Source organism: Ascaphus truei, chromosome 3 (genome assembly GCF_040206685.1).
Source record: "Ascaphus truei isolate aAscTru1 chromosome 3, aAscTru1.hap1, whole genome shotgun sequence".
Lineage (NCBI taxonomy): Eukaryota > Metazoa > Chordata > Amphibia > Anura > Ascaphidae > Ascaphus > Ascaphus truei.
Window position 1 is genome coordinate 240,479,958 of NC_134485.1, and position 25,983 is coordinate 240,505,940.

Consider the following 25,983-nt stretch of genomic DNA (forward strand, 5'->3'; position numbering starts at 1 on the left):
TGAATTATGAACTGTCTGTCTCCTGCATAGAAAAGGGTAGCTGCCTGATTTTTACATTGTCTGCTAAAGAGAAACTGTTTTGTTTTGTCTGCTGATGAAAAAGCCAGTTTTCTTTTTGTTTGCTGATGAAAAGCTATTTTTGTTTTTGTGTGCTGTATATCTTTTAAGGCTAAATAAATAAGCCTTGTCAAGAAACCCGCGTGTGTAGTTGCATGTACCCTGCAACATATGGTGTTCAGAAGTCCTGGGATTTTTTCAAAAGGCTCCTGCAGTTAAAGGGCCACACACACACACACAAGAATGGAAGAAATGTTGAAAGAGTTTCTGTGCGAGCAGACCAGACAGCAGGGACAGTTAATGCATGAGCAGGCCCGGCTGCAAGTGGAGAGAGATGAAAGACTACAGGCAGCACAAGATGAGCGGATTGCCAAGCTGCTGACCCATTTCCAAGGGTCTGCCAGTCAAGAACTTGCAAACAGACCCCCGATACTCCTGAGGAAAATGGTGCCGAACGAGGATCCAGAGGCTTTTTTACTGACATTTGAAAGAGTTGCCGAAGCTCAGGGCTGGGCTACAGATCGCTGGGCAACTGCTTTGGCCCCGCTCCTCATAGGAGAAGCCCAGGCCTCATATCAGGGTCTCCCAGCAGATCAGGCAATGGACTACCGACAAGTAAAAGCCGCCATACTGGATCGCTTAGGTCTGACCCCAGAGACCTACCGGCAGCAGATCCGAAACATGAAGTACACCGCTTAGATGAGACCCCGGGTCCTCGCTCAGCGATTATTGGACTTGTGTACGCGCTGGATACAACCCGAGGAGTGCACTAAGGAGGCAATTCTGGAGCAGGTGGTTTTGGAACAATTTCTACAAATAATACCCCCTTCCGCACGCTCGTGGGTAAAACGCCACGATGCTGAAACCCTAGCTTTGGCAGTCCGACTCGTGGAGAACTTCCTTGGGGCTGAGCAGCAGGCGAGTGTCCTGGACCCGACTCCACCGGCACTTGCGGACGCCCAAAGAGGGAGGTCGGATCAATGGGGAACCTACGGCCTGTCCATACGCAACCGCCAAGTCCAACGGAAGGAGCAGTCGTTCCAGCAAGGACGGAGTCCAAATGCTGGTCCCCTCCGAGACTCTCATCTCCTTCCGGATGTCGGCTCGTCGCAAAATGAGAGGAACTTCCGAGGACGTCGCCCACAGGACCCACCAGATGCCTGGTTTCCAGTAACCGGTCCAGCGGAGCGCTATCCACAGCCCCCGCCTGCGAGGGAACCCTCTTCATGTTCCGCCTGTGGAGAACAAGGCCACCGGTATGTGGACTGTCCACAGATGGATTGTTCATTCAGCAGAACCGTCGCCTCGGCCTTTACTGGGGATAATTACAAGCCCTGGCTACTTCCAGCCCTGATTGGGGGAAAAAACATCCAGGCCCTTGTAGATTCGGGCTCTGGGAAAACTCTGGTCCTCCAGGAACTGTTACCACCTAATGTGTGTTCTTTTGACTCCCCATGGAGCATAGAATGTATACACGGCGATGTAAAACGCTATCCGACTGCCAAAATCCGGCTACAGATAAAAGGTCAGGAGGCTTACCTCGAAGTAGGAGTCGCTCCTTGGCTCCCTGCCCCCGTTGTGTTCGGTCGGGACTGGCCTTTCTTTTCGGACCTAATGGCCCCAGTCTTTCATGAGGAGCCTCCTTCTAGGGCTCAGGAGAACCCTGGCAAACTGTTCCCCTTCTCGGCAGACCTTTTTCCCAGTAGACACCGGGTTCAAAAGACTCGGAAGCAAAGACGCTTGGACAAACAGGACTGGTTGCAGAAATCTGGGTCTCAAGGTGACCATTCGAGTAGTCAGAGGTCACAAGTGATGGCTGGGGATGGCCAGAGGGAGGGGGATATGGGCCCTGGAGATTTACCAGACCTGTACCTCCCTGACTTTCGCCAGAAGCAAAGGGAAGACCCAGTCCTTGCTAGACAGTATGACAAGGTGGTGAAAATTGATGAGCAGATTGTAGATGCACAGGGGGTGATAGTGTTCCCCCATTTTGAGCTATCAAATGATATCTTATATAGAGTGAATAGGCAGACACAAACAGGGGAGGTCACCAGACAGATATTGGTTCCCAAGGCGTTTGTTAAATCTGTGTTCACTCTAGCCCATACTGTCCCTTGGGGTGGTCACCTGGGCAGAGATAAAACATTGGACCGTATTTCATCCCGATTCTATTGGCCAGGGATGCATAGTGATATTGCTAAGCTATGTGCGGCATGTCCGGAGTGCCAGCTAACTAGTCCAAAAGGACAAAAACCAGCCCCTTTGGTTCCTCTACCCTTGGTGTCAGTTCCCTTTGAGAGGATTGGGGTAGACTTGGTAGGACCTCTAGAACCTTCTGCGAAAGGACACAGGTTTATCCTTGTTGTTGATTATGCAACAAGATATCCTGAGGCGTTCCCCCTGAGAACAGCAACGGCGAAGCAAGTAGCCAACAAGTTGTTGGAACTGTTCTCACGGGTTGGACTTCCCCAGGTTATGTTGACAGACGAAGGTACAAATTGCATGGCTAAACTGATGCAGGATGTCTTAAAGTTACTAGAGGTCAAGTCTGTTCGGACATCGGTCTACCATCCACAGACTGACAGATTGGTGGAAAGATTTAATCGAACTCTAAAAGGGATGCTGAGGAAATTTGTAGATTCAGAGAAGAGAGTCTGGGATGAACTTCTCCCTTTTCTGCTGTTTGCAGTGCGGGAAGTTCCCCAGGCCTCCACAGGATTCTCTCCATTTGAATTGCTCTATGGCCGCCAACCCCGGGGTATCCTAGACCTCCTAAAGGAGTCCTGGGAGGAACAGCGGTCCCCTTCTAAGAATACCCTGCAATATGTACTAGACCTTAGGAAGCGCCTAGATGTGGTCGGCCATTTTGCCAGGGAGAATCTTAGATCAGCCCAGGACAGTCAGGAGAGACATTACAATCAGAATGCTCGCATGAGAGTGTTTCACCCAGGAGACCAGGTGATGTTACCCAGTTATTGTTACCCAGTTGCGAGAGTAAACTCCTGGCCAAATGGCAGGGCCCATTCGAAGTACTCCGCCGTACGGGTGATGTGGATTACGAGATCGCTCAACTAGGGTCCAGAAAGGGTAAACAAATTAACCATGTGAACTTGCTGAAACCCTGGAAGATGCAGCGGTCTCTATTCATCCACCCGGTGGAGGAGGAAATGGACTTGGGTCCTCAGCCTCCATGGGAGAACATCGTGAGTGACGATAAAATCCCAATGGGTAAACAGTTGTCCTCTGAACAAAAAGGCGACTTGTTAGCAATAATTACACAATTCCATGATGTTTTTTCAGACTTACCAGGACAAACTAACTTAATTTCCCATGCAATCGAGACAGCACCTGGGGTAAAGGTACGTTCCCGTCCTTATAGGTTGCCTGAAAGTCGTAGGGCTCTGGTAGAGAAGGAGGTACAAGAAATGTTACACTTAGGAGTGATTGAGGAATCATACAGTGAGTGGTATAGTCCACTAATTATGGTCCCTAAACCCGATGAGAAGGTAAGATTTTGTGTGGACCTCCGAAAGGTCAATGCGGTATCCAAGTTTGACGCATATCCGATGGCAAGGGTGGACGAATTAATTGACGCCCTTGGTAACGCGGAATATATATCCACGCTGGACTTAACAAAAGGATACTGGCAAATACCAGTACCCTGTCACATTCCTCCCTTGTTAGTGTGGAACTGGGGCTACGTACGGCTGAAGCCTGACCATCCACCCCTTCTCTAGAAAAGAAGTCAGCATTTGCGTTCTCTTTTCCCGGCCTGTGCTGAATCTCAAATGAGAAGGGTTGGAGGGCCATATACCACCTAGTCAATCTAGCATTGGAATCCTTCATACTATTTAACCACTTCAGTGGAGCATGATCCGTCACCAAAGTAAAATGGACTCCTGCCACGTAATGCCTCAAAGCCTCGATTGCCCACTTTACTGTGAGGCACTCTTTCTCAATCACTTAGTAGTTTTTTTCCCTCGGGAACAATTTCCTACTCAGGAAAAGGATAGGGTGTTCAACTCCCTCAAACTGTTGTGACAATACTGCCCCTAGCCCTATCTCTGATGCATCTGTTTGCACTATAAAAGGGCTGTTGAAGTCCGGGCTTCTAAGGATGGGACCCTCTGATAGACACCTTTTTATGTCTTCAAAGGCTCTCTGACAATCCCTTGACCATACCACTTGTGTAGGGGCACAATTTTTTGTGAGGTCCGTTAAAGGGGCTGCCACTTCCGAATAGTTGGGGATGAACCGCCGGTAGTACCCTGCTAAACCCAGCAAAGAGCGTACCTGCGTTTTTGTTTGGGGGGTCAGAACTTCTTTCAGGGCAACTACCTTGTCGGCTAGTGGCCTTACTTTTCCACCTCCCACTGCATACCCTAAGTATTTAGTTTCCGCCTTACCCAGGGCACATTTCTTAGGGTTGGCTGTGAGCCCTGCCTCTCTTAGAGATTTGAGGACCGCTTTCAGCCTATTTAGATGGTCCCGCCAGTGTTTACTATAAATGACAATGTCATCTAGGTAGGCTGCGGCATAAGCCCTATGGGGTCTCAGCACTTTATCCATGAGTCTCTGAAATGTGGCTGGGGCTCCATGCAGTCCAAATGGCATTGTCACAAACTGGTATAAACCCATGGGAGTGGCAAAGGCTGTTTTGCATTTGGACTTTTCCTCTTTTTTCTTAAATGTTGAGGTACCATCAGGAAGTTTCCCTCATCCCTACTGAAGAGTCACTGTTTAAATGTGAGTGTATTTCCTATATAGATGAATCCAACCTATATCTTTTGCATTTAACCACCCCTGATTGTGGTTTTTTTTTGTTTTTCCTTTTCCAATTTATGTGTCTTGGAGTCACAAGTGGAACAACACGCCAGAGCATTCCCCCCCGCCCTTTTTCACAATTGATATTATATAGAGGTTGGTGAATCACCTCTAAGAAACTCTGGCAGCAGGACTTCATTTTGTGTGGGACTGAATTTTACCTTGATATTTTAATACGGTTGGCGCTACTATAACTTTCCCTTTTTTACTCTACAAACCGCACTTTTTTTTGCCGTCCCTTGGTGGTCATTCCGAGACCTTACAATTTGATGTTATTCACATCCCTTCTGTGGATATTGTCCTGGGACTACCATGGCTCCAGCGAAATAACCCACAAATCGATTGGGCTGGTACACTGCCTAACCGTTGGAGCATCCAGTGTCAAGAGAGATGTCTGCCGGCTTCTAAAAGTCTCACTGGAGTACTATTGCCGGAGTCAGGGAATCAATTGCCTGAGATGTACTACGAGTTCCGGGACGTCTTCAATAAGGGACAGGCTGAGGAACTACTGCCCCATTGTCCCTTTGACTGCCCTATAGATCTCCTGCCCAGTGCTACTCTTCCCAGAGGGTGATCTAATCCTCTGTCTGCCCCGGAGACCAAAGCCATGAGGCAATACATACTAGAAAATCTTCTGAGGGGCTTCATCCGGAAACCTTTCTCACTCGCCAGTGCGTGATTCTTTTTTTGTCAAAAAGAAAGATATGTCGCTTAGGCCATGTATTGACTATCGAGGGGTCAACAAAATAACGGTCAAGAACCGTTACCCCCTGCCCTTGATCTCTGAGTTGTTCGATAGACTCCAAAGGGCCACAATCTTCACTAAACTTGATCTGCGGGAGCAAACTATTTGATAAGAATCCGTCAGGGAGACGAATGGAAGATGGCTTTTAACACTCGCGATGGGCACTACGAATATTTCGTGATACCCTTCGGCCTTTGCAATGCACCCGCAGTGTTCCAAGATTTTGTAAATGAAATTTTCAGGGATCTACTTGGCCAATATGTGGTCGTATATTTGGATGATATCCTGATTTTCTCCAAAGATACTTCGGAGAACTCAGACATGTGAAACAAGTTCTCCAAAGTCTACGTGCGAATCACCTCTTCACCAAACTACAGAAATGCCAGTTTCACCAGTCCTCTACTACTTTCCTGGGATACATCATATCCAACACAGGACTGGCCATGGATCCGGACAAAGTAAAGGCGATCATAGACTGGCCACGTCTGCTATCCCTCAAGGCGGTGCAGAGATTCCTCGGATTTTCAAACTACTACCGGAGGTTCATCCAGGGTTTCTCTGCAATAGTAGCGCCCATCACGGCATTAACCCAAAAGGGAGCCGATCCGGCCCAGTGGCCTCCTGAAGCCATCAGAGCTTTTGAAAGACTAAAAAAGGCCTTCATCTCCGCACCTATACTGGTACATCCGAATCCAGTACTACCCTTCACTCTCGAGGTAGACGCGTCGGATGTCGGAGCAGGAGCGGTACTTTCCCAGAGGAGAGAACCCCAAACAAGGCATCACCCATGCGCATTCTTCTCAAATACATTTTCGGCTGCAGAGAGGAACTACGACGTTGGAAATCGAGAACTTCTCGCTATTAAAATGGCCTTGGAAGAATGGAGGCACCTACTCGAAGTTACAGAGCCCCCCATCACCATCTAGACAGATCACAAGGACTTACTCTATATTGAAGGGGCGCGCCGCTTGGGGTCACGTCAGGCACATTGGTCTTTGTTTTTTACCCGCTTCAATTTTGTGATATCCTACATTCCCGGTTCCAAGAACATAAAGGCGGACGCACTCTCTGCAATTCCTAGCAGAGGATAAATTGAAGGATCACCAGGAAGCCATACTTCCCCCGGCCTGCATCCTCTCAGCAAACGTTTTCAGCGCTCTACCGGATATTACAAGGGCACAGAGCAACATTCCAGAGAGTCTTAAGGTACCAGAAGTACGCTTGTTCCACTCCTCCCTTTTTCCACAGACATGTTATGGAATGGGGACACGCATCCAAAACAGCAGGTCATCATGGTACTAGGGGGACCATTGACCTCTTGGAACGCACCTTCTGGTAGCCAGGCATGCGCAAGGACATCAGGAGCTTTGTGTCTTCTTTTGCCACCTGCGCCCTGAACAAGACGCCCCGCAATAAACCTCCAGGCCTCTTACTACCTCTTCCCATCCCAGATCATCCTTGGAAACCTCTCTCATTGGACTTTATTGTAGAATTGCCCAAATCCAAGGGGATTGATACAGTCTTGGTGGTGGTAGACACTTTTCGAAGCAATCTCACTTTATCCCTCTCAGAGGTCTACCATGCGCCGCCAGACTGTCAGAAACATTCACATTAGACATCTTTAGGCTTCACGGGACACCTCAAACCATAGTATCAGATCGGGAGTCACAATTTGTTTCCAATTTTTGGAGAGCTTCCTGTAAGAAACTAGGCATTACGCTACTGTTCTCTTCTGGATATCACCCACAGACCAACAGGAAAACCGAGAGGATCAATCAGTTACTCAAGCAGTATATCTGCTGTTTTTTATCGGGTGCCCAGGACGATTGGATGGAGCTCCTTCCTTGGGCAGAATTTGCACACAATAACTCACGCAATGAATCCACCCAACAATCTCCCTTCTTCATTAATTACGGCTTCCACCCCTCCATCTTCATATCCCCAGTCCACAGTTCAGGAGTCCATGCTGTGGAGAACAGGGTCCGACACCTTCAGAGATCTTGGGATAAGATTCAAAATAACTTAAGGCATGCAGCTCTTCTACATAAGAAACAAGCCGATCATCACCACCAGGAGATTCCCAATTACACGCCTTTCCCTGTTTCTTGTTTTGTAGTTAGGGAAAGTGTCCAGTTAGCAGTCATAGCCATCAACGTACATAAACTTACAGGCTCCTACAGAGAAAGCTTACCTCCTAATTGGGGTTATGGTATACAAGTGGTAGCCCTGGGATCTAATTGGTATGACCCTAATGAGACACCCCTGTTGTCTCCAGAAATAATGCTTAAGAGAGGCCCTTTATCAAGCTAACTCTACTAATAATGCCATACAGCATCTCTGAATAGTTTTATTCCATCTGATAAGCCAGGGGAGTGCAATCTTTTTCCCCTGCACCCCCCTGCTGGCTTTCCCCCACTCCTCGCGCCCCCCCCCCCCTCTTACCATGATTAAGACGTCCTGGCATCATGATGTCACGTTGTCATGGCAACGTGACGTCACAGGACCCCGCAGCGCCATGGCGACGCATCACCAGGAGCGTCTGAATCAAGGTAAGTAAGGTTTACAGAGGCCCTACAGATCCCTTGCCATTCATTTAAGTGCCTTCGGGTAGCGTGCGAGGACCTCTGTAAACCCTGTGCCCCCCGCAGCGAATCTCAGGGGGGCGCGCCACCCACTTTGCGCTCCGCTGTGATAAGCATTAGCATTTGTGTCTAATGCAAGAAACTTGTTTATTATTACTATTATTTATTCACGTTTCAAAGTCAAACTCAGTTTATGTCAGCTGAAATCTGGCAGTTTTTATTGATACTTAAAGCAGGAAAAATGGATATGTCTCTCCCCTGACTCTTGAATGTAGCCACTCTTTAAAGGTGCAACCCAACATAATTGGCCCACGGAATGGGAAAGTATTTGTCAATCAAGTGTTTTCTTTACCATATCCTAATCTGTCATTATCAGAGAACCAATAAAGTTGAGACTCTGGCTGTACCAGCTCTCTGTGCTGATCACACAGTGACATCCAACAGTGACATCCAACAGTGACATCCAACAGTGACATCCAACAGTGACATCCAACAGTGACATCCAACAGTGACATCCAACAGTGACATCCAACAGTGACATCCAACAGTGACATCATACACGACAGAGCAGTCAGAGGAAATCAAACCCCTCCACGGTCTAACTTTAAAAATAAATTAGAAATATTTAAGTGTTAGATTTGGATTAAAAAATTAGCAATTACCCAGATGAGACATCTTAAACATGTCACTGGAATTAGTTCACTTTAGTCCTAGGAAGGATTGCACCTTTGTTTCTCAGTAATGCACAGTGGAGCAAAGTACATTAAATACATTAATGCTAACATACTAGAGAGAGTGCAGAGAAGAGCCACCAAATTAATAAAGGGGATGGACAATCTATCTTATGAGGAGAGGCTAGCTATATTATTTACATTAGAAAGAGGCGTCTAAGAGAGGATATGATAACCAGTGTTCGACAAACCTATACATTTGCTCGCCCCGGGCGAGTGGATTTAACCCCCGGGCGAGTAAATATTGGCCCAAGCAGCACACGTTTGGTACTAGGTGGCGAGTAGATTTTTTTGTGTGGCGAGTAGATTTTTTGGTGATTTGTCAACCACTGATGATAACTATATACAAATATATTCGGGGACAGTACAAGGAGCTTTCAAATGAACAAGGGAGAAGGAGCGGCTCAGTGAGTAAAGACACTGATTGGTACTGAGTTTGAAGCAGCAGAGCCTGGTTCAATTCCCAGTGTCGGCTTCTTGTGACCTTAGACAAGTCACTTTATCTCCCTGTGCCTCAGGCACCAAAAGCATAGATTGTAAGCTCTACGGGGCAGGGACCTGTGCCTGCAAAATGTCTCTGTAAAGCGCTACATAAAACAAGTAGCGCTATACAAGAACATGCTATTATTATTATTATTATTATCTATTCATCCCAAGGGCAGTACAAATGACTTGGGGTCATCCCTTTAGGTTGGAGGAAAGGGTTCTTTACAGTAAGGGCAGTTAAAATGTGGAATTCATTACCCATGGAGACTGTGATGGCAGATACAATAGATTTGTTCAAAAAAAGGTTGAACATCTTTTTAGAAAGGAAAGGTATACAGGGATATACCAAATAAGTAAACATGGGAAGAATGTTGATCCAGGGATTCATCTGATTGCCAATTCTTGGAGTCAGAAAGGAATTTATTTTTCCCCTTAATGGGGTTTTTTGTTTGCCTTCCTCTGGATCAATAAGTAAGTATAGATATAGGATAAAGTATCTGTTGTCTAAATTTAGCATAGGTTGAACTTGATGGACGTACGTCTTTTTTTCAACCTCATCTACTATGTAACTATGTAACTATAAGAAAATACTGATGCCCATATTTACCAGGCAGTGCTATGCCATAAATCACCTTCCAGACCATTCACTTGTCTTCCAGCACTACTATGATGGTGCCTTATGTCATAGCACCATTAAGTCAATAAGGGCCTAAATGTTTCTTTAAGTACTATTAAAATGACAATTTTTAGGCTTGATAAACTCCTTTAATCTTGTGCTTTAAATTAAGTTTTGCAACTGTCCACCTTGGGTTCAAAGACCGATGATGCACTAGTGTAAAGAGGATATAAACAGCAACATTTTAACAAGGCCCAGAATATCACTTGTGTGTGAAGGTGATGGTGAGATTAATGCATATTAATGTAAATAAACCTGAGGGAAGTAAGAAAAATAATCTTTTTGGCACTTTTTTAAACACCTAGTATAGATGTCATAAACTATTATGCCAAAGTATCAAGATTTCAAAAAGGACACTCTAATACCCACTTAATTTGTATTATTTCTGCTTGTGTCTAATATAAAAACAGGTTTATTAAATGTCTTATATTTCTCCTGGATGTGGGGGTCTGAGGGGGGTTTTGAGATTGGAAAAATGGAAAGAAAGTGTGTCCCAAGACACAGACTTTGACCATCTCATTAATATATGAGCATTCAATAAATGCTCTCTGTATTAAAGTAAAATGGCAATAGTCCTTGAAGCACTACCTCCAAGAAATGTATGTTCACACTTGAAGTGAAATTTCTTTGCTGGCAAATGAACATTTCTCTTGGAGTAAATCACCTTCATGGTGACGGAAGTGCAGCCACGGAAGTGACATCACTGCTGGCAGAAGAGGCCGTCAGTGTTGGCAGCTCGGCGCACATGTGGAGGCCTCCCGCACTCCGCGCGCATGTGCAGGAGTTGTTGCCGCTGGCTGGGTGCGCCTGCGAGCTCCTGGGCAATAGGCACTGGCTTGGCACACGTGCGCAGTAGCCGCAGGCCCCACGTGCATGTGCAGATACAGCACACGCGCAGATGCAGCACACGCACACAGGGACACACACACAGAGGCACACACACAGAGACACACGCACACAGAAAAACACACACAAGGAATTCACAGTTACTATACATATAGAATTGCAAATAGGTAAACGGGGCGGGGGGGGTTTGCCGCGCATGCGCATTATAAGTCAAACTTCTTTGCATTTTGGCACTGAAATTGTGTTTTGATTTTTAATGAAAAATATCACCATCACAAATACAATTTCTGTGACAAAACAGTGACAATACACAAAGAAGTTTCACTTAAAATGCACGTGCTCGTCACACACTTTTTTTTGTCTTAGCACCAATTTAGCTGCAAACATGTAGATTTTTAGAGCATGGTGCATAATCGCCTCATCTGATTGGCAGATAACGATACCAATTAAAGAAGAAACATGAGGTTTTTTTAAAGATGTTTCTTATATGATCTTATGAGTAAGCTCCTTTTTCAACTGAAGCTCCTTCTTCAGCTATATAAAGGAATACATAATGTGCAAGCTGCAGTATATAGAGGGATATGGAAGGTGCAAGAGGGTCCAAACATCCTCAGAGGTGCCAACTCTGAAAATGCAGTTTATGCTATAAATGCATTAGTGGGATATATATTTGAAATCCTCAACTTTAGATTGTAGCTGCTTGTCCCATAGGCCAGTGTGGCATTCTAATGGTGTCTAAAGTTTTTTTTATAAAGTATATATAACCCCCTTTTCCCATGTCTAAGGGAACTACGTGTGCTGCCGTTACCTGTGGCTCACAGAAGGCCTGAGCCCCTGCCGCTGGGAGCCTGGGGTGAGTTCTCATTCTCCTCGGTGCAGCGCCTCCACCTGAGAGGGATCCCAGTGCAGCGGGATAACCCCTTTCTGGACCACCTACAGTGAAATGACACACACACCAGTATATAACAATTGGTTTACTAACAATAGAATAACGATATAATGGTACCATACAATATAACACACACAATACAATAGTACCAACACAGGGTGTGTCCCCCAAAATACCTAGGGTGCGTGGCACCAATACCCCTGGTGTCCTATCCCCAATGATAGTCAATCCCACCCACGTGAAGGGAGTAGCACTACCCCTCTGGACCGTTGGTGCACTTTACCTCCCTGGGTACTCCTGTACCAGGTACCGCTGAATGAGCAAAAGGGATCAGCTGATCCCACGACGTCTGGTACACATAGGTTTCCGCCTCTTGAGGGATCTCCAGCTGGAGGGCGTCCCCCAATTTCTATAGTCTATAGTCTGATCCCAAACCGCAGGCTGCAGCTCACCGTGTGGCATTTCTTCGCTGGTGCTACACCTGACACTATAAGACTAAAGGGTAGCGTCCCTGTCTGGGGTCTTCCCTATAGCAGCCACAATCTAAACGGGGACTTAGGACCTATCTGGGATCTAAGGGACAAACTTACTCCTAGTCCAGGGGAGCACTGATCCCTGGACACTACCTCTACGGTTCTCCCCTTCTTCCAACTGCCAGCAACTCCAGCAACTGCCAGCAACTCCAGCAACTCCAGTAACTGCCTGTAACTGTCCATAACTGCCAAACTGTGTCAACATTCTACCTGCATGTCCCTCAGGCTCCTGGACATGAAGTCCCTTGCGGAGCCTCTCTTTAAATGGCCGCCGCAACTCTGGGGACTACACATGCGCAAACTTTCCACTGCGCATTGCTGAACCTAAAATGGCCACCCCTACTTCTCGCCTCTCTCCGCATTCCCTCAGCTGCATTTGCGCATGTGCGAACTACAAGATGGTGGCCTCCGTTTGCCGGGTACACCGCGGAGCTCCGTCGCTCCCATACACCGCCGGAGGTAAGAGGGGACAAGGCAACATCTTCCCCCTGGTGGAGAATTCAACATCTCCGCTTGGGAACATCGTATACACACAGAATTTATATAATGAAATTGCAGAACAATTATACAACACGACACAATTTACACTAAACAAAATTAAACATTTCGGTGAGCTTGGTGATAACCGAAGCAAGCTTACTCCGGGACAGCTGGGTGCTCCCAGGACATATTAAAGCCTCCACATCCATGGGGTGGGAGTTGTTGGTGTTCAGTTGCGGTATGTCCAACCTTACTTGAACCACACCGTCAATGGTGTAGTCTTCCTTGAGGCCCCATAGTTTCATCTTCTCTGCTGACTGCATAGGCAGATGTTTGAGGTGTGAATCAAAGAAGGGCGATACATGATGGTCACTTGTGACTCCGTGTCCAGCAGTGCTGAGGCATATATCCCTTCCATTAGGACTCGTATGATAGCCGCTGGACCTACTCGGCTGTACGCATCCGTTGTGGTGCCTCTTTGGGGCTGGGCGTTGGGGCGCTCTCTGAGGACATGGAGGAAGGTTCTTTCATTTGAACCATGAAGGCCATAGCTTCCAGAGTTGGGGTCCTTGACTTCGGGCAATCCTTTGCAAAGTGACCTTCCTGATCACAGGTGTAGCAGCGGTGGCTGTGGATCGCACCGACACTTGAGGTAGCGGTCACTCTCCGAGGCATCCTGGATGCGGAGACAGGCGCCCTTGGAGGAGGATTATCCTCTGCATTTTCTGTCTCATTGGTCTTCTGGCCGGCGCCCCTTTGGTCTCTTCTTTGCAGAACTCCTTTGCTGGAGTCGCACCACTCTCTCCTTTGGAGGATTCACAGGACGACTTGGGGGTCTGAAACCACAAGATGGCCTCCTGCTCTTGTATTTGGTCCATTAGGTCCTCAAAGTTGGGAGGGTTCGTGGTGGAGAGCGTACAGCATATTCTGGCCATGAGGTTGTGTGTGAGTGATGCTCCCCGCAAGAATTGCCTGGTTTGGTAATCATCCAGCTCGGCCAGGTTAATCAGGGTCCACAGTGTCAGCTGCAGCCGTCGTAAGAAATCAGTTAAGTCTTCCCCCTCCTTTTGCTTGAGGGCATGGAACTGGGCCAGCAACACAATGTGGTCATCTTTAGTGCCATAGGCATTGGTTATAGCCCAGATCAGGTCTTGAGCATCAGCCTCTTCATGGCACTCACGATATTGTACGATGTTGGCGGATGGGGGCCAAAGACATTCCATGATTCTCTGTCTCTTGACAGCATCCGTGCATGTCCACTATGGCAGTACTTGCACAGCATGGTCTTGCCACTCTTCAAATGCCTCTTCTCTCAGCGGTGTGGGCCGCGCCCCGGAGAAGGCTTTCAACTGCAATAGGGTTGTACCGGAGCCAGCTGAGTTATTCTCAGTCAGTTGCTTTAGGACTCCCGCGAGTAACTGAGCTCCATCTGAACTGCTGCGATGGCTTCGTTCGGACGCCGACTGACAGCTTCGCTCTGGATAGGGCTCCCTGGGAAAGGAACAGATATGGGCACCTAATACTTTTCCACGCTAGGGGTGGCACTAGTGGCCTCCGTTCTGACGCTCAGTTTGAGGTATATAAGCGAACTCCCACTGGGTGGGGCTTCGTGAAGCTGTAGAAACTGGGGGGCATTGTCCATTGGGATATCAAAGCGGCAGTCGACTAGGAGTGTACTGAACTGGATGTTGAAATCCCATTTTACGTCTACAATACGGGCTTTAGTTGAACCCCGGTATCTGTGTTAGGATGTCGCGCAAATCAGGCAAGGGCAGGGATACTGGCACTTGACTAATGGCGACCATGTGGTGGGGAGATGCGTGATGTCGTAGGGCCCACACGTGGACTTTCTGGTGGGACAGTATGGACATGTTCCCTATTTTGATCTGACTGTCTTAATTTAGATTGAGCACCCCAGGGATGAATCAAAGCAACGCCTCCAAATGTAACCCCCTTTTCTGGTGTCTAAGGGAACTACATGTACTGCCGTTACCTGTGGCTTACAGAAGGCATGAGCCTCCGCAGTTGGGAGCCTGGGGTGAGGTCTCGTTCTCCTCAGTGCAGCGCCTCCACCTGAGAGGGATCCCAGTGCAGCGGAACAACCCCTTTCAGGACCACTTACAGTGAAATGATACACGCATCAGTATATAACAATTGGTTTACTAACAATAGAATAACGATTTAACGGCACCATACAATATAACAAGCACAATACAATAGTAACAACACAGGTTGAGTGTCCCCCAAAGTACTTAGGGTGTGTGGCACCAATAACCCTGGTGTCCTACCCCAATGAAAGAAAAACAAAAAGTGTATGGTGCTCAACATAGATCACAAAAGCTATATAAGCTCATAATGGCATAAATGCTGTATGATGTATCCTTGAAGTATCCCACATAAATGATGTGACCAACCATCAGGGAGGATGGTGCACTTTACCTCCCTGGGCACTATTGTACCCAGGTACCGCTGAATGAGCAAAAATGATCAGTCTGATCCCACAAAGTCTGCTGAATCCTCAATCTCTGGTCTGCATAGGCATCCGCCTCTTGAGGGAGCTCCAGCTGGAGGGCGTCCCCCAATGTCTATAGTTGCCTGTGGTCTGATCCCAAACCGCATGCTCACCGCTTGGCATTTCTTCGATGGTGCTACACCTGACACTATAAGGCTAAAGGGTAGCGTCCCTGTCTGGGGTTTTCCGTATAGCAGCCACAATTTAAAAGGGGACTTAGAACCTAGCTGGGTCCTATGGGACAAACCTAGTCTTAGTCCAGGGGTGCACTGCTCCTTGGACACTACCTCAACGGTTCTCCCCTTCTTCCAACTGCCAAAGAAGATCAAGAAATAATTGCAGATGAAGATAGAAGAAGCTGATTAAAGATAAAATAAAGAAGATTTGGGTACCTGAGCCGGATCTTCATGGCGGATGTCATTGGATGCTGTTTGAGGCCTTCAAGGTACGTGATCTTCCTGTTTCCCTGGGAGTCGGAGGGCCAGCGCTTCTAATGGTAAGTAATATACTGAATGCTTGTAAATGTATTTTTTTACAGGTTTTTACATTGGATGTGTTTTTTGAATTGTTTTTTTGACTGATAATATATTAATCTGTTCCACTTTAAGATACAGATCAATACATTATTAGGACAATATTTGGGGGGCATTTCTGGCTTTGTATTGCTGCTGTTTTTTTCAATGTCAATTTATTATGTGAATACAAAAAGGATGGGGGAGCACAATAGTTGGAAACAGGCAGTGTTGTAGAACTAGTAATTGCTTTTAAAATAAAGTAATTATATCCTGAGCGAGTGTGGTAGCTCAGGTGTCTAATGTCTAATTTGAATGGTTCGTATGTATTGGTGAAAGGGTAGAATAAAAGTATATATAACTTACACGGCCTTGTGTAAGCCCAATCGCATCAAGGTTTCTTTCGGAATCCCGTGTGCTTCTGGTGAGGCTTTTCTTCTTGCGATGTGGGTTCTTCTTCTTGATGTATAGGCTGCTTGCTTCGTTGGTTCAGAGTTCCGCTCCAGGAGGATCTCCTCTCGTATAAACAGAAAGGAGGATAGGGTTAACACATATACATATATACGTCAATGTGGGGGAGGGGATGGTGTGTTTATGGACCACCATAAAAATATATATTATACTCCGGCACTCACACGGGCTGGTGTGAGTGTACTCTCATCTTGGTATCTTGTTTACTTGTGGGTGTTACCCAATTAGTATCAGGTGATGAAAGGGAGGGGTACAATGGTATATATGGTAAATATAACACAATACTCACACGGGCCAGTGTGAGTGCACACTTCTAGCGGTATACTACTATACACCATACTGTCCCCCCTTTGCTTTTACCTCCCCAAGAAACGTTGGTTACTGTTTTTGTTTTTGTTTTTATTTCTTTTGTTTTTTATTAAAGTTAGTTTATACCCTCCAGACCCTAGTGTCTTTTATATGCGTTAAACCCCATCTTCACCATTAGCTACATCAGGAACAGAAGAACAAAGATACCGCTAGAAGTGTGCACTCACACTGGCCCGTGTGAGTATTGTGTTATATTTACCATATATACCATTGTACCCCTCCCTTTCATCACCTGATACTAATTGGGTAACACCCACAAGTAAACAAGATACCAAGATGAGAGTACACTCACACCAGCCCGTGTGAGTGCCGGAGTATAATATATATTTTTATGGTGGTCCATAAACACACCATCCCCTCCCCCACATTGACGTATATATGTATATGTGTTAACCCTATCCTCCTTTCTGTTTATACGAGAGGAGATCCTCCTGGAGCGGAACTCTGAACCAACGAAGCAAGCAGCCTATACATCAAGAAGAAGAACCCACATCGCAAGAAGAAAAGCCTCACCAGAAGCACACGGGATTCCGAAAGAAACCTTGATGCGATTGGGCTTACACAAGGCCGTGTAAGTTATATATACTTTTATTCTACCCTTTCACCAATACATACGAACCATTCAAATTAGACATTAGACACCTGAGCTACCACACTCGCTCAGGATATAATTACTTTATTTTAAAAGCAATTACTAGTTCTACAACACTGCCTGTTTCCAACTATTGTGCTCCCCCATCCTTTTTGTATTCACTGCCTACAAGGGTCCCGGATAGATCCTGCTGGGGTTCCGAGTCACAAGAGGATACCACTTGAAAACTACTCACAGGCAGTATTACACCATTCTTTTTATACTTCCATACGTCAGATAAGCCATACAGAGATAGCGCCCGGGTACCTCCACAAACAACTCAATTTATTATGTGGATGTCATTGTTTGGTATTTTTCTGCTTTATTAAAATAAAATGTTTTCCGTTTTTAATTAATGATGTATTGTGTTGACTAATGCGTTTAATGGTTGTTTCTGATTTTATTTAGTGGATTGTTTTTTTGGAGTTTTGTAATGTTTTATTATTGTGTGTTTGGAGCATTAATTTATTTTGAATAGAGTGCCTTTGAGTTCTATAGAGGCTTATCATACCCATATTATTATATGGTATGATGTACCACTATACTACTCAATGGGTACAGGGTGGGTATAGTGGGTCCAGGGTGGGTGCTTAGGCCTCCCTGGTAGGTCATGAGGCAGTGTGGGTTAACCCCTTAATGACTATAGCGGTTATTAACTTCTACAGTGATTAAGGGGTTAGGGGACATTAGAATGTATTTGCTATGTATTTCTCTGGCAACGGAGGACAGGGACCTGCAGAGGACGCACATCATATTGCTGTGGTAAGTAGAACTGTATTTATTTACTTGATTTATGCTGGTTAATGTTGTGTTAAATAATGGGCAAATAATCTATTATCCATATCTGGATAATAGTTATTTTGCCCATTACTCTACTGTATGTGTTTGGTGGGGGGGGGGTGGATTGATTGAAATGTAGGCCATGTTTATTTGTTGACATACAGGGTTGGTACCTTAGGTCTGCGGGGACCTATGGAGACCACCTGAGGAACCCCGGACACCCACGGGTACCACCTGCGAACCCACAGTGGACACCTGCAGGGAAGAACCGGGGGCCCTACAGCTGTGGGGCCCTGTAGACCTGCAGGGACCGCCCGAGGGCCCCCAGACCCCTGTGGGAACCACCCGAGGGCCTCAGACATCTGTGGGTTTGACCCGGGGACCCCAGACACTCGCAGGCCCACCCCTGGACCGTAAAAAACAGAGAAAATACTGTGCGCTACTATCTAACCCAGAATTTAGAATATAAATATAGTGCAGTGACTAAACCACATAAATAAGTGACCAAGAAATAAATCACAATAACCACAGTGAGGGTGTATATATGAAGAAATTATATCACATAACCGTGTATTTGTAGAGGCGTCTGCTGCTATAAACACAGGGGGTGGCTCAGCACCCCCCACACTCTAAGAAATGGAAACAAAAGAAACAGCGCACAACGCCAAAATTTGGCGTTGTGCGCTGTTTCTTTTGTTTCCACCCCTGGACCCCATTGTGGCCCACAGCGCCTAGCGGGGACCACCCAGAGACCCCCAGACCCTGTGGGAACCCCCCTCTGGTGCACTGTGGGGCCTGCGGACATCCATCGGGACCACCGGGGACTACCATAGGCCTGGGGTATTAACCCTGTATGTTAAAAAATAAATAATGGTTTTACATTATGGGAGGCACGGTGGTGTGTGTATTGATGTTTATTAAATATTGCTATGTTTATTGTGGCCTAGGAGGTGGGTTTTGGGGCTGTTGTGTATGCATTGATTTTATTGTGGGTAGCGGGGGTGGGTGAAGGGGGTATTAGCCCCAAGGATGGGTGTTTAGGCCTTGCGAGTGAGTAGCGGGAGGGTTAACCCCTTCATTACCTCCTCTTCGTTACCCTCTACCCCCCTGCAAGGCCTAAACACCCACCAAGGGCCAAACCCTTCACCCACCCCTGCTATCCACAATAAGCCTGGCACGGGTAGTTAACCCCTTCATTGCCTTAGCAGTTAGTCGCTAAGGTAATGAAGTGGGCTGTAAATGCATTTATCCTGCATCGACTTCATGCCGGGGGGCTCCGGTGCTGGTATTTATGGGTATCAGCTCCGGAGACCCCCGGCATCAATCCAAGGCAGGAAAAATGCCTGATTTTGTCTGTCCCGTATCGCCGCCTTATCGACGCTTCTCCCCACCAATCTGCCAACTTTTTCAGGCATTTGGATTTGGGGAGAAAATTGCCATTTTAGGGCCACAATAGACGGCGATAGGCGGCGATCGCCGACTGTGTAAATGGGGGAGACCAGGCGCTTACCTTTAGTAACAGATAGTGATGACACCAATAAATGTGGTTACTCTCTTTTGTTGCAGAGTTGTTCCTATGGTCCCTTCTGCTTCAACCCCTAGAAGGGATAATCCGATGCCCTTATGAAAAATGTGAGAACAAATGGAGTAGGGGGAGCGAGGGATCAGTAGATATACACCAATAAACGACGATAAAACATGCATAAAAATAAACCCAATGTGGTGGGGTTGGGACAGGAACTACAAGATAATAGTGTACAGTAAAATACTATAGATACTTACACGGCCGTGTGTAAGTACAATCCAAAGAAGGTATCTTTGTGACGGAATATTGACCCCTCCACAGATAAGTGCAGGGGGATCTCAGAGGGTGTCTATATACTAATGTATATACTCACACGGCCCAGTGTGAGTAAGAGTGCAGGGCAGGTGTCTTTAAGGTGGAGTCAGTCTGTCCAGGGTGGTTGCGGGTCAATTACATCAGATTTTGCCCATGTAGGGCTATAGTTGATCTGTACTCCACTCTTGCTCGTATTCAGCAATGTTACTCTCCGATTCAGCGGTGTGTGGGGATAAGTGAGGCACAGTCTTAGCAGTATGCAAAAACAGATATTTATTGTGTATAAAAACAATAACAATATTGTCACACTCACATCAAACAAAATCCCCTGGCTTCTCTGTGTGGTTCAGTCCAGCAGTAATCCGCTCCGGCCCCGCGTCCGGGGTGCAGATAGCTGGAACTAATCCGCCCGGCTGCAGATGCCGCTGAAGAGACTTTCTACGGAAGCCTCCGTGGGACAAAACAGGAACAGGTTTCGAGCAACGCGTTTCGCCGATTGGACAGCTTCCTCAGGCTCATAACATGACGTATGGTGGGTCCCATGAGCTTTTATATAGGAAAAGGGGACGAAGGAAACACAGGGAAAAGAACAGCATACTAAGCAGCGTTTTCAATCTTAGTTCCAAAACCTTAGATGAGACTCAGACAAGAGTCCTAGCTAAAGGGTTGAACTTCGCACCTTCACGAGGTCCGAGTGGGTTCGACCTGTTCATAGATGCACAGAAATACCTACGTCAGCTAACTATTAAACGGTTCTTCCTAAACAAAAGCACAACGAGGCAAGTAGGAGGCCAAGCAGTACCAGTAATAGGTAGAAATATGGTTGACTCACCCGAACAGGATAATTTTGTGCACTCAAACTTGAGAAATAAATCAAGCTTCTATCCGAGCCATTTTAAGGGCCAATACCTAGAGGTCTTTAACAAACTTATCATGGACGACTTTGAAGAACTAGCCAAAAAAGGGAGCAGACATAGAGGAAACATGAATAGTGAGGAAAGAAAGGCACTTAAAACCCTGACAGATGACACTAGCATCACGATAAAGCCAGCAGATAAGGGAGGGGGAGTTGTGGTAATGGATACTAGTTACTATTATTCAGAATCGCAACGCATTTTAAGTGACTCATCCACCTATGAGAAGCTAGCACAAGATCCCTCAGCGGCCTACAAAGAGGAACTTACAACCATCTTATGCGAGGCCAAGAACTTAGGAATCTTGGGCGAGAAGGAGTTCTCTTACTTGTTAAAAACCGATCCAATCAGACCGGTTTTTTACTTCCTGCCCAAGATTCACAAAAATCGCCAGCAACCTCCGGGGAGGCCCATCATTTCGGGCATAGGGTCCCTTACCCAAAACTTCTCGGAGTACGTAGACCTGTATCTGCAGAAATACGCCACAAATGCAAAATCGTACCTAAGGGACACGTTACAGGTTCTCAATATCCTATCCACTATACAGTGGCGGGAAAATTACAGGTTAGTAACCTGTGACGTCACTTCGTTGTACACTTCGATAAGACACATAGACGGGTGTACAGCGGTAGCGACAGCCCTTGAAAACGACCCTTTGATCCCACAAGACCAGAAACGTTTTCTAATTGAAGGAATAGAATTTATTCTAACACATAATCTGTTCTGGTTTGATGGGTCGATGTTCCTGCAAAAGTGTGGCACCGCAATGGGGACCAGATTTTCTCCTAGCTATGCCAACATTTTTATGGCACATTGGGAGGAACAAAATGTTTGGGCTGGCAATCCCTTTGGAGCAAATCTGGTCCTGTGGAAGAGATATATCGATGATGTGCTCATCATCTGGGAAGGAAGCGATGAAGATCTCGACCTCTTTTTAGAGCACATTAACAAGAATGAGGTAAACCTCACATTCACGTCGGAGACGAGTACTGATAGCATCAACTTCCTTGATTTAACAATATACATTGAAGAAAATATAATAAAAACTAAAACATTTTTCAAGGAAGTTGATGCTAACAATTTTCTCCTAAACAATAGTTGCCACCACCAAAAATGGCTTAACAATATACCATACGGGCAATTCCGACGCATTAGACGCAATTGCTCGGATTTGGAGACATTTGAGGAGCAGGCAGGCGTTCTGAAAACAAAGTTTGAGGAGAGACACTATAAAACAGATATAATCCAAAATGCTTTCTCTAGAGCAGCACAACTAAGCAAGGATGAACTGCTGGTGCCCAAACAAAAGACAGAGAAAGCAGATTATATAGTACCCTTTGTCACAAAATTCAACGACGAGGCTCATAAGATTAAAAAAAATTTAACAAAGCATTGGCATGTTCTTTGTAAGGATGCTGTTTTAAAGGAGCACTTACCAGAGGCACCCAGGGTCATTTTTAAGAAAGCGGAAAATATTAAAAGTAAACTAGTACCAAGCACATTCAGAAAAGAAGAAAAAACACAGATAGTAAGCTGGTTACCAAAACCGATTGTTTTTTTTAAATGTTTTGATTGCAAGGCCTGCAAGCAAGCAGGTAAGGAGACACTAGGTTTCAGCTCGAATGTCACCAAAGAAGTTTTTAAAACTAAGCATTTTATCAACTGCAGGACCACATTCGTGGTGTATTTGATTGAATGCCCGTGTGGACTCCAGTATGTGGGACGGACCTCAAGAAGTCTCAGAGTCCGCATACTGGAGCACATAGGCAATATCGGAAGAGGCCTAACAACTCACAGTGTACCTGTACACTTCAATCAGGTACATGGGGGAGATCCATCTGGCTTGCTCTATAGAGGAATAGAGCTAGTCAACGAAAATTGGAGAGGTGGAGATAGGCTTAAACGATTGAGACAAAGAGAAACATTTTGGATATACCAACTAAAAACTTTAGCACCGAAGGGCCTGAATGTTGACTTGGATATTTCGGCGTTTATTTAGGCCGAGATGACACTCGCAATATTGGGGTGTAGATCGAGTTTGATTTTATCCCTTGGATTCATTTTAATTTTAAATATATTTATGATATTTATATACTAATGTTTTCCTTTGTTCCTCCCCCTCCCCCACTCTATTCCTCCCCACCCCCTCCCTTCTTTTTCTTCCCTTTCCTTCCAAATTCTTTGCTTATTTCTTGCATTATTAGAGTTAAATGAATTATCCAATTGTAATGGGTTTATTATAATATTTTTTAGTCAATAAAGTCTTAGTAAGATACATGGATTAAATCCTATCAATAGCCAGATAAGGATTTAGGGGAAAGATACCATTTACTACTGTTTTAAAAATGTTTTTAAAAACACCAAGAAAGAGAGTATGTGTGAGGTTTTAAGGTGATTGTATAAAACTGTTTTTTAAAATTTTTAACATTTATTGTATAAAACATATTGCTTAAAACGTTTCTAATGAATGATGAAGGGAAACCAGCTTTTAATTTCTAAACTTGCGTTTAAAAATTATTGGGAACATTATGAACTACTAACTAGTGCAACGGAACCTAGAGGGTTAAATCAATGAAGTTAAATATTGTAAGGCACAAGGATGCAGTAGATAGGAGTGAGTAGCATTGAAAACTGTCAAACCCTGCATAAAATGGACACATTAGCAATGTTATGTGAAACTGGCTATGAGATAGAGAATCAGCACCAAGTGAATGGCGCTTATTGCAGGCAACTGTGCAAACAATACAAGCTAATTAATTAATCAGCTAGGTGGGTCTATAAAAGCTCATGGGACCCACCATACGTCATGTTATGAGCCTGAGGAAGCCGTCCAATCGGCGAAACGCGTTGCTCGAAACCTGTTCCTGTTTTGTCCCACGGAGGCTTCCGTAGAAAGTCTCTTCAGCGGCATCTGCAGCCGGGCGGATTAGTTCCAGCTATCTGCACCCCGGACGCGGGGCCGGAGCGGATTACTGCTGGACTGAACCACACGGAGGAGCCAGGGGATTTTGTTTGATGTGAGTGTGACAATATTGTTATTGTTTTTATACACAATAAATATCTGTTTTTGCATACTGCTAAGACTGTGCCTCACTTATCCCCACACACCGCTGAATCGGAGAGTAACATTGCTGAATACGAGCAAGAGAGGAGTACAGATCAACTATAGCCCTACATGGGCAAAATCTGATGTAATTGACCCGCAACCACCCTGGACAGACTGACTCCACCTTAAAGACTTTGGGGTGATTGGGTTTATTTTTATGCATGTTTTATCGTCGTTTATTGGTGTATATCTACTGATCCCTCGCTCCCCCTACTCCATTTGTTCTGGCGATCACCGACTCGCAGCTACTAGAATCGCGCTTGTTTATGAACATTCAGAAAAGTGTCGATCAGTGGCTTATCCCCGCTCAGTCGGCGATTTGATTTTGTTCAAAAGTTTTTTCTGGGATACAGGCCGTTATCGCCCACTTATCGAGGCTTAATGAATCTGAGCAGGCATTTTGGCCGATCAGTGGTCGATAAGTGGCTTATCGACGCTTAATGCATAGACCCCTTAGAGCGCCAGGTGAATTTCTGTTACTCACAAATCTCTGGCACATCTGTACACTATCACCAATCACTACTATTATAAACACAATGTTTTATTGGCCTATTAATGCAAAGACCAGGTTACCCAGGTGACCTCACAGGAGACAGAGAAAAATATGCATTTTTAAAATTAAAGGTAAGCCCTTGGTTGCTATATTGTTAACACAACTGAATAGGTTAAAGGCATTAACGTGACAGTACATTTATCCTTTTCTGAGTTCTCTGAGGGGTAGAATTGTACTGTTAATCTACTGTATATTTCCCAGATCCCACAGACCCTTATAAAATTAGATAATAGAATTTAAAGTATCCTGCCCTTACATGTCTGATATGTTGATTCCACATCTACTGACTTCTAACCCACAGTGATAACTATCAGCAGAGTCCATACATGCATTGCATTGTGCACAATTAATTTGCAGGTGAGACCAGTGATCTGTTGATGATAAAATTGTAGAGATATAAAAAGTACACTTTCTATGCAACATACATAGAGCTCATATTGACATTTCAGGAAAACAACGCTGTTTCTAAAATGTGATTGGGTATGAAAGAACAATACAAATATACAGTCACGTTTAATTAAAAAAAACAATACAGATATATTTTATCATCCAAGAAACCTCTCCACTGTGTTGGTCCTGTTGGGTAACTCCAAAAAGATCTGATAAAGGTCTCTTAACTCCATTCAGTGCTAGGAGACCATTAAGGTCTTTTACTAGATGTTTAGATTGTTGCCTGGATAAGTTCAATGCTTTTATGGTATTGGATTGCATGATAAATACATACTGTACTGACCTCTTTAGTATTATTTTCTCTACAACCCATGCTGTTGATTGGACCTAGAGGGACACAACAAGACATGTGCAAATGTCTTCAAACGTGCATTTTTGCGAGTGACAATGCTCAACGTTTTTGAAAAAAATTGAGAAAATTAGTACAGTATGTAAATGCTCCTGCGACCTGAATTACGTTTTGTGCAACCCGCTAATTAACTTTTAATGTTTGGCCCCAAAAAATACAAACTTTAAAATTAAAAGAGGGCACATTTTACCTGTTTCACGAACTTCAGTGAAAATGTCGCACATTTCTAAGCACAATTTGTTAGTGCTGAAATTGTAGCTGTAACAAAATAACTGATAAGAACTATATTTGTAGGAGTAAATATTATGTCACAATGCTGTTTTGCATTTTTAATTGCATTGCCTCAATCATTGTTTAGTCCCAACTCAAATCCCTGAAAAATAAGTGTGAGTGTTTTATCAGACACAGCAGATTACTTTTAACGTTTAATTTGTAGGCGATCCAATTTTATTAGGATATACTGTCATTTGTGCGGCTCCTCCCTAGAGAAATAATGCTTTGATTAATGTAATCCCGAGCTAGGATGCACCACATGCCCCCCTCCCAGGAGACAGACACAATCAGAGCAGTCACTAGTACAATCTGCACCCACATTTAAAATAGAAGAGGGGGCACCTGTATATACAGCACACACATAAACATATACT

At 45.2% G+C, this 25,983-nt stretch overlaps 1 long non-coding RNA gene across 2 annotated transcripts in view; it reads right to left on the reverse strand.

The window, feature by feature from the left end:
- LOC142489506 (uncharacterized) overlaps positions 1–25,983 on the reverse strand; it is a 42,373-nt gene that overhangs the window by 9,016 nt on the left and 7,374 nt on the right. The window contains exons 2-3 of one of the 2 annotated variants that reach the window (XR_012799871.1): positions 24,794–24,908; positions 11,756–11,880 (exon numbers count right to left, since the gene is read on the reverse strand). This is a non-coding gene — a long non-coding RNA (uncharacterized LOC142489506). The remainder of the gene's footprint in view (positions 1–11,755; positions 11,881–24,793; positions 24,909–25,983) is intronic. The other variant, XR_012799870.1, reaches the window with a different exon arrangement.